General features: G+C 31.3%; 1 long non-coding RNA gene across 6 annotated transcripts; it reads right to left on the bottom strand.

The window, feature by feature from the left end:
* Positions 1 to 675: 675 nt before the first annotated feature.
* Positions 676 to 3,465, bottom strand: LOC114398098. Of its 6 annotated transcripts, none has more exons than XR_003663500.1 (5): positions 3,295 to 3,465; positions 2,933 to 3,068; positions 1,858 to 1,953; positions 1,439 to 1,719; positions 676 to 1,187 (listed from the first exon to the last, which is right to left on the bottom strand). It is a non-coding gene; the product is annotated as an uncharacterized LOC114398098 (long non-coding RNA). The 6 variants fall into 6 exon arrangements; XR_003663498.1 differs by having other exon boundaries at positions 1,439 to 1,679; positions 3,295 to 3,463; XR_003663499.1 differs by having other exon boundaries at positions 1,439 to 1,679; positions 1,858 to 1,928; positions 3,295 to 3,463.
* Between the last annotated feature and the right edge of the window lie 3,013 nt (positions 3,466 to 6,478).

The following is a 6,478-nucleotide window of genomic DNA, read 5'->3' as shown; positions in this document are numbered from 1 at the left end:
ACTGACGTGAAATCAAACATATATCACTTTAGAAAATTAAGAAAACATTACTTATCTTTTCTCAATAATATCCTCATCTATGAGTATTCCATTGAAACACATCAACGAATAATAATATCTTGTAGGACTACATAATTATCGCTACCCAATAAAAAATACCTATTGGTTATTGTCACCTACATAAAAACTACAAGAAATTAAAGATAAATCATATTATTCTATTATAGTGTAATTGATACTGAACTTCCTAGAATTTGAATATTATTTTGGATGATTGGGCTGTATATAATTTAAATTTTGAGGATTAAGTTATTTGGCAATATCTCTGCATCTCTTCCTTTTTTCCTCTTAAGGTTCTAATCATGTTCCACAGGTTTACTTCATTTATCAATGTCACACTGAATTAAGGTTTAATCAGAGATAGAAATGCATCTTTATCTGAAGTTTAGGAAGATATTTCCCATATGTTGTTACTGTTCCATACTGTTACGGTACTAGTGCCCCAGGTTCAAAGCTACATCCAAAATAACTGAAGTTTGTCAGTACTGAAAATACAGTATAAGTGTACAACTGCAATTGCATTATCCAATGGAAAAACTGTTCTTGCAATAGACTTTTTGATTAACTATATTTTACTACATTAGCATGAAGTTGCATTATTATTGCCATAACTAGTTCCAAATGAGAAATTCTATTTATTCAACAAAATTATACAACTTTCTTTTACAAATAAGAGAGATAGGAAGAGACAAAAGAGAAGTAAAAGACAAGATTGATGATGTAATTAAGAGGGATAAAAGAAAAAAAAAAGTATTGGATGATAAAGTTATTGTATAATTTTGTGATATGAATATAATATATGTGATGTATAAATGAATCCTAAATTCTACTTCTAAAATGACACACACATGAAACTAAAGGCAACCATAGTTGAGTGTTCCCATAACAATAACAACATACAGTTCAAATTTACGAGTTTCATTGTCACTACTCACTAGTCTTCCCATCTCACTGAAGTCCAAATGAATGCCCTTGAGCCTTGACAGCAACCATAAGACATTAAGCTTTTAAGAAGACTAACTTGTGCACTCAATTCAAATGCCAGCCAGCTTCATTATTGGTAAAACACTAGGGAGAATTCCAATTAAGCAGTGAAACTCACAAATATAGTGAACACCTCATCCATCCTAAAATTTTAAAGCATTAAAATATGTGTTAGGTTATGCGTCTAAAGGCAAGTAAACCACATCAAACCACCTCTAAATGCAAAGCAGCATTAAATTGTGTGTTTGGTTACCTGTCTAAACACAAATAAACATCAAATCACGTTTAAAAGCGAAATCAAACACAATCTAATTTAATATGTGGGTCTTTATTACTTATATGTTACTCAACATATCCATCTCTATTCAACCTCGGATATTTTACTCACTTGTACCTGAGCAATTATGTGACCATTATTAACATATGATAGCAGAAATTTTGAGCAAGCATGTCTTTCCCTTTGTTAATCAATCAGTATCAGTATTACACCCTTTTCTTATGAGGGTAAGTGCTAAAACGGAATGTCTGATCCATCCCCTCATGATACTTGTTAAACATTGGAAGCTACATTTCTTGCATGATCTCAAGAGTGAAAGAGATCCTTGCAGACCCTTTGTGTGATTCTGAGCATGTGCCTACAAAAGCGGCTTGTAGATCATTGGCCCTCTATAATAGCTGCAAATGCAATTCTTCCTTGATATAAATACACTACACCTACTATAAGTGTATACCGTTTGTTTTTAATTATGCTATGATATATGAGAATTAACAACAAATGAAAATATTAATGCCTGCTATTTATATTATCCTTACTTATTACTCCTGACCCCTGAAAAAGCATTTACAATCTTGGAATGGCCTGATCTGAATCAGCGATAGGTACACTGCCAGAAAAACATAGCCTCCAAACTATTTAGAGAATAACTTATTATTAGCATACATGACAGTGATTAAAGAGAATTTGAATTCATCATTTTTTTTTCATATTGAAGAGTTTAATATAAAGCTGGCCTTAACCATACCATTAGGTGAAATATTGAATTGCATGCATGCCTATTAAATGGAGAGGATATGAATTCGAGACACCAGCCAAACAAATTTGAGATTTGAACACTAAATTATTGCTTCATAAATAGTCAAATTAAAACCACCAAAGCCAAATAAAAAATGCAAAACAAAACCAGAGCAATAGGGCTGCTCAGGATGGTTATGGCTGCTGACTTGACTCTATGGTCTAAGTTCATTGCAGTGTTCTTTCAAATGCACCAGAAAATATCATGGACAGTCAAAAGCAAATTATGTACTAGGTTGATCGTGTTTGGAGAGATTTTGGAATGTTCAAAGAATAAAGTAATGTGAACATTGAATAAGACTTTGTTGAATGCTGACTTTATTACAAATTGAACTTGGACTTTAGGTAAGCTATTAATTATTGCCTTGTTCCACGATTTCGATAAAGTAGACATGTGAATTTGGAAGAATACATGGACTGTGGAAATTTAAATCTTAGATTGATTTGCCAAATAAAATGAGAAATAAATATAAAGTCATGTTGACGTACCTATTACAACCATAAGTACTGAAGTACATATTCAAAAATTCAAAAACATAACCTCAACAACAATACAAAGACTGAAGACTGAAGAGGCACAACACAACAGAATCTAGCAGACTTTGGAGTATTTGAAAAACCTTTGACATTGTCTATTCAGCAAATTAAAGTTTTCAAAGAACATAATTTATACACCTAACCAGTGAGTCAACATGGTGTGTGGTATGATTGATAGATAATCATGTCTATTAAGCATCTGATTAGGAGTTCGATTCTCGAGTTTGTGTATGAAAAAACATATGTTGAGAAATCAGGCCCTTGGTTGGATCCCCATACATCAAGAAATTAGTCTCTAATTCTTGGCCAGGAGATACACTAGGCAGTAGGCACCCAACCAGTGTATGAATATCATTTTTCAATTCATTCTCTTGATGGATTGTACTAAAACAGCCAATGAGCAACAAAGCCAAACCTGTCAAATGAAACACCATACCTTACATAAGCCCAGAATATCAGTTGATAAGTACTACTTTATCCTTGATTGATAGTAGTGCATATCAAAGTAAACAAACTCTATTTTGCTTTGCCATCACAACCAGGAAAGTTTAACACATAAACCCACCAATTCATGAGGAAACAAGTCTACAGCAAGACCAGGAATAACTTTTGACAACAAAAAAACAGATTTTGACACTGACCTTCAATGTTAAAGAGTCCCTTAAAAGGTGTTCACCCAAAGGAAAGTTTTTCAGTGCTTCTTCCTGTGTTCATATATAATCATTGAGCCGTAGTGGCAGTGGCACACATTCGTGTATCTTATCTTATCAACACCGTCAAGTTCCCTAGCAAAGTGGGCATTATTATGATTATTATTATGCTATGGTTTGATTAGTTTTAGTCACCCTCCAACCTTTACTCACTTTTTGGGCCCCACAACCAGCATCCAGTACAGAAGATGCTAAATGAAGACACAATTGAATGAGACACATTCCAAAAAGTGACAAAATCACATTATCATGATTTTTTTTCTTTGTAACAGTATTATCTCCTTATACATGATCAGAAACTAATTTCTTTTTGAAGTGTAGAGATTACTGAATTAAGTTTTTTTTTCTCTTAAAGTATTTTCCATATACATCATCAGAAATTGAATCTCTAATAACATGTTTAATTATCATGATTGTGCAAAGTGTAATATATGTGTATCACAAGCCTTAGGAATGGTAAGAAAAGGGAAAAAGAAAAAGTAAAAAAGAGGAGTGGAAGAAGCTATCTGGCCCAGTGGGCTTTAAAAAAAAAAACAAAGACAAGTGGAAAATGAACTCCTTTATGGTGGCCCACCAATAGGGTCCAAAGCCATGAGGCACCGCTCCTCAAGGGGGCAATAACTGACTTTAGGAACATCCCTAAAACGAAAAACAAGTTGTTGAAAGAGACATGCATTAATATATGCATATAGTTAAATGATGAAGGCATCAAAAGCAGTTCCGTGTCTACAATATTTCTATATTATTATAATTTTTTTGTCATTTGCCATAACTGGTCAAAATCTTTCGTTTTCAATCTCCACCACCCCCCCTCTTTCCTCCATTCTTTGTAAACTCAAACACGCACCCCCCCCTCCAACTTCAAATATTGTACCCTGAGGTCATCTCATCTTAATCAACACTTTTTTATTAATCTCTCAATTGAAAAATATGGTTGGTCACTTTTAGTAAAAAAAATTCTTTTATAAGTAGGTTTATTTTTTTCATCTTCAAAATTTAAAATCGAAACTTTACTTAAAGAATCGAGTTCAGTATGACTCATACTAACAATTTATTTACATCTTTATCAACTCTTTCACATTGATACAAAATGACTTAGTGGCTTATTCAATAAAATACTAGAATTGATGCTTACATTGGCAATTGATAGAAGTCATGGAATAATTCATTAATTGCGTTTAAAATGTTCCCTAAAGTTACGTATGCAAGATTTAATACTATAAAATTTTGTTGCATGGTTCTTGTAGCCTTGTCTTAATTCTTTGACTTTTAATCCCTAAAGAAACGCTTTATTAATTACTATGAACCAAGATTTTTCCATGTTATTTTGGGTTAAGTTGATTTTTACATTGGTGGATAGTCATTGCCTGACTTGGCCAGCTACAGCTAAATTTGATGTAAATTTATTTGACTAATTAAGTTATTGATTTGGCCCAATCACCAATTCAAGGATATAATTAAAATTTGTGATGTTCACGTTTTTGTTTAGCAAAAGATAGATTCAAGAAATTTGTGCGGCTATACGTATTGGGAATGATCATTTTCTCATAAATAAATAAAAAATACTAACAATAGAAAGAAAGAGACGTATAATTTGAAATCATGCCGGATTTTCTCTTTCCCTTCTTTTTTTTTTTATCTTCTTGGATTGTTAATTAATCTAATAATCAGACTTTGAAATTCTAAGAATGCTGGCGATGATGCATCATATGCTACTACCAGATTGTGACCGAAAGGTTGCATTATACCAGAAGTTTATTGCAAGGAAAAAGACTAGTGATAATGTCGATTGAAAAAAAAAATAGAGTTATGTTAATTAAAGATTTTTAACGTAAGGTTTCAGGGTTACATTAAAAAAAATTAGAGTGGAGACTCCAACCCCTAATTTTAATAAAAATAGATCGTTTTCTGCCCCCCAAAAGATTTTGATCTTTCATTTGGTTGAATATCAAAATCCAAATAAAATGATAAGTATTATCTTGAAAAGATTTGAAAAGGAAAAGGAAAAGGAAAACAAACACACGGAAACAATTTTCTTTTTATAAAAAGGTGACATTTGTGTTGCGTTTAATTAGTTCATAAAAATATTGAGATAAAATGTTCACATTTTATTTTTATTTTTTAAAACATAATATACCACGAGTTAAATACCTTTATCTTTCTCATAAAATTAATTTGGGCATTCATAACTTCTTACTCTCAGTAATTACATTTTATGGGCCTCGAAAGACACACAGAGGTTTGTAACATGTTTTATGGACGCGTTTGTTACATAATTTTTTTTAAGGAATATAAAAACTATTTTTAAAAATAATTACTTTGAAAAAAAATCTATACGTATGTTTCAGCTTTTAAAAATAATCAGAAGTTGGAAGGATTGAAAATTTAATTAAAATCAGAAACTATTTTAAATAAATTTACATAAAAATCATATGCTTTATCTTAAAAAAGAAAAAGAGAAAGATATTATTATAATTGTAAAATGCATAAATTAGTTTATGCTTTTCTAAATCTCCAAATATTATCGCTAGTTATTTTATATCAGGTTCAATTACTTGTTTTAATTTGTAACGAGTGGCCCCAAAATTAATATAAAGAAAAGATAGCTTAGAAAATTAATTAATCAATCAAATGGTGCTACAGAAAAAACGAATATTGCCTTTTTGAAAAATCGAAACAGAAAAAAGATTAATTAATCTATTTCATAAATTATTAAAACACAATTAATGTCAATTAACAATAATTTTTTTCCATATGGCACCATTTCTGATACTAATGTATTCCTTATCAAATAAAATGACATGAAGTTGTTTTTTTTTTTCATCTTTAAATGAATGGACTATCATTAACATGAGTCACAATCATAACAGGTAACCCACATGAAGATGTGGCCATCATCCTTCACAAAGAACTGTTAATGCATGTCCACTCCTCTTTCTAACTACCATCCAACATTTTCATCTATCTCCATACATTATATTATACATAATATCATGTGAGTTTGTAGGGGGGGGGGGTTTATTAAAACAAAACAATTATGTCTTAATCAAAAACAAAGAAGAAAGAGAGGAACAGTACTTTTGATACGCTCCCAAAGGTTGCTTTCAGAGTCAGT

Source organism: Glycine soja, chromosome 19 (assembly GCF_004193775.1).
Source record: "Glycine soja cultivar W05 chromosome 19, ASM419377v2, whole genome shotgun sequence".
Classification (NCBI taxonomy): domain Eukaryota; kingdom Viridiplantae; phylum Streptophyta; class Magnoliopsida; order Fabales; family Fabaceae; genus Glycine; species Glycine soja.
The sequence above is the reverse complement of the archived record's forward strand: the minus strand, read 5'-3'. Positions and strand labels throughout refer to the sequence as shown.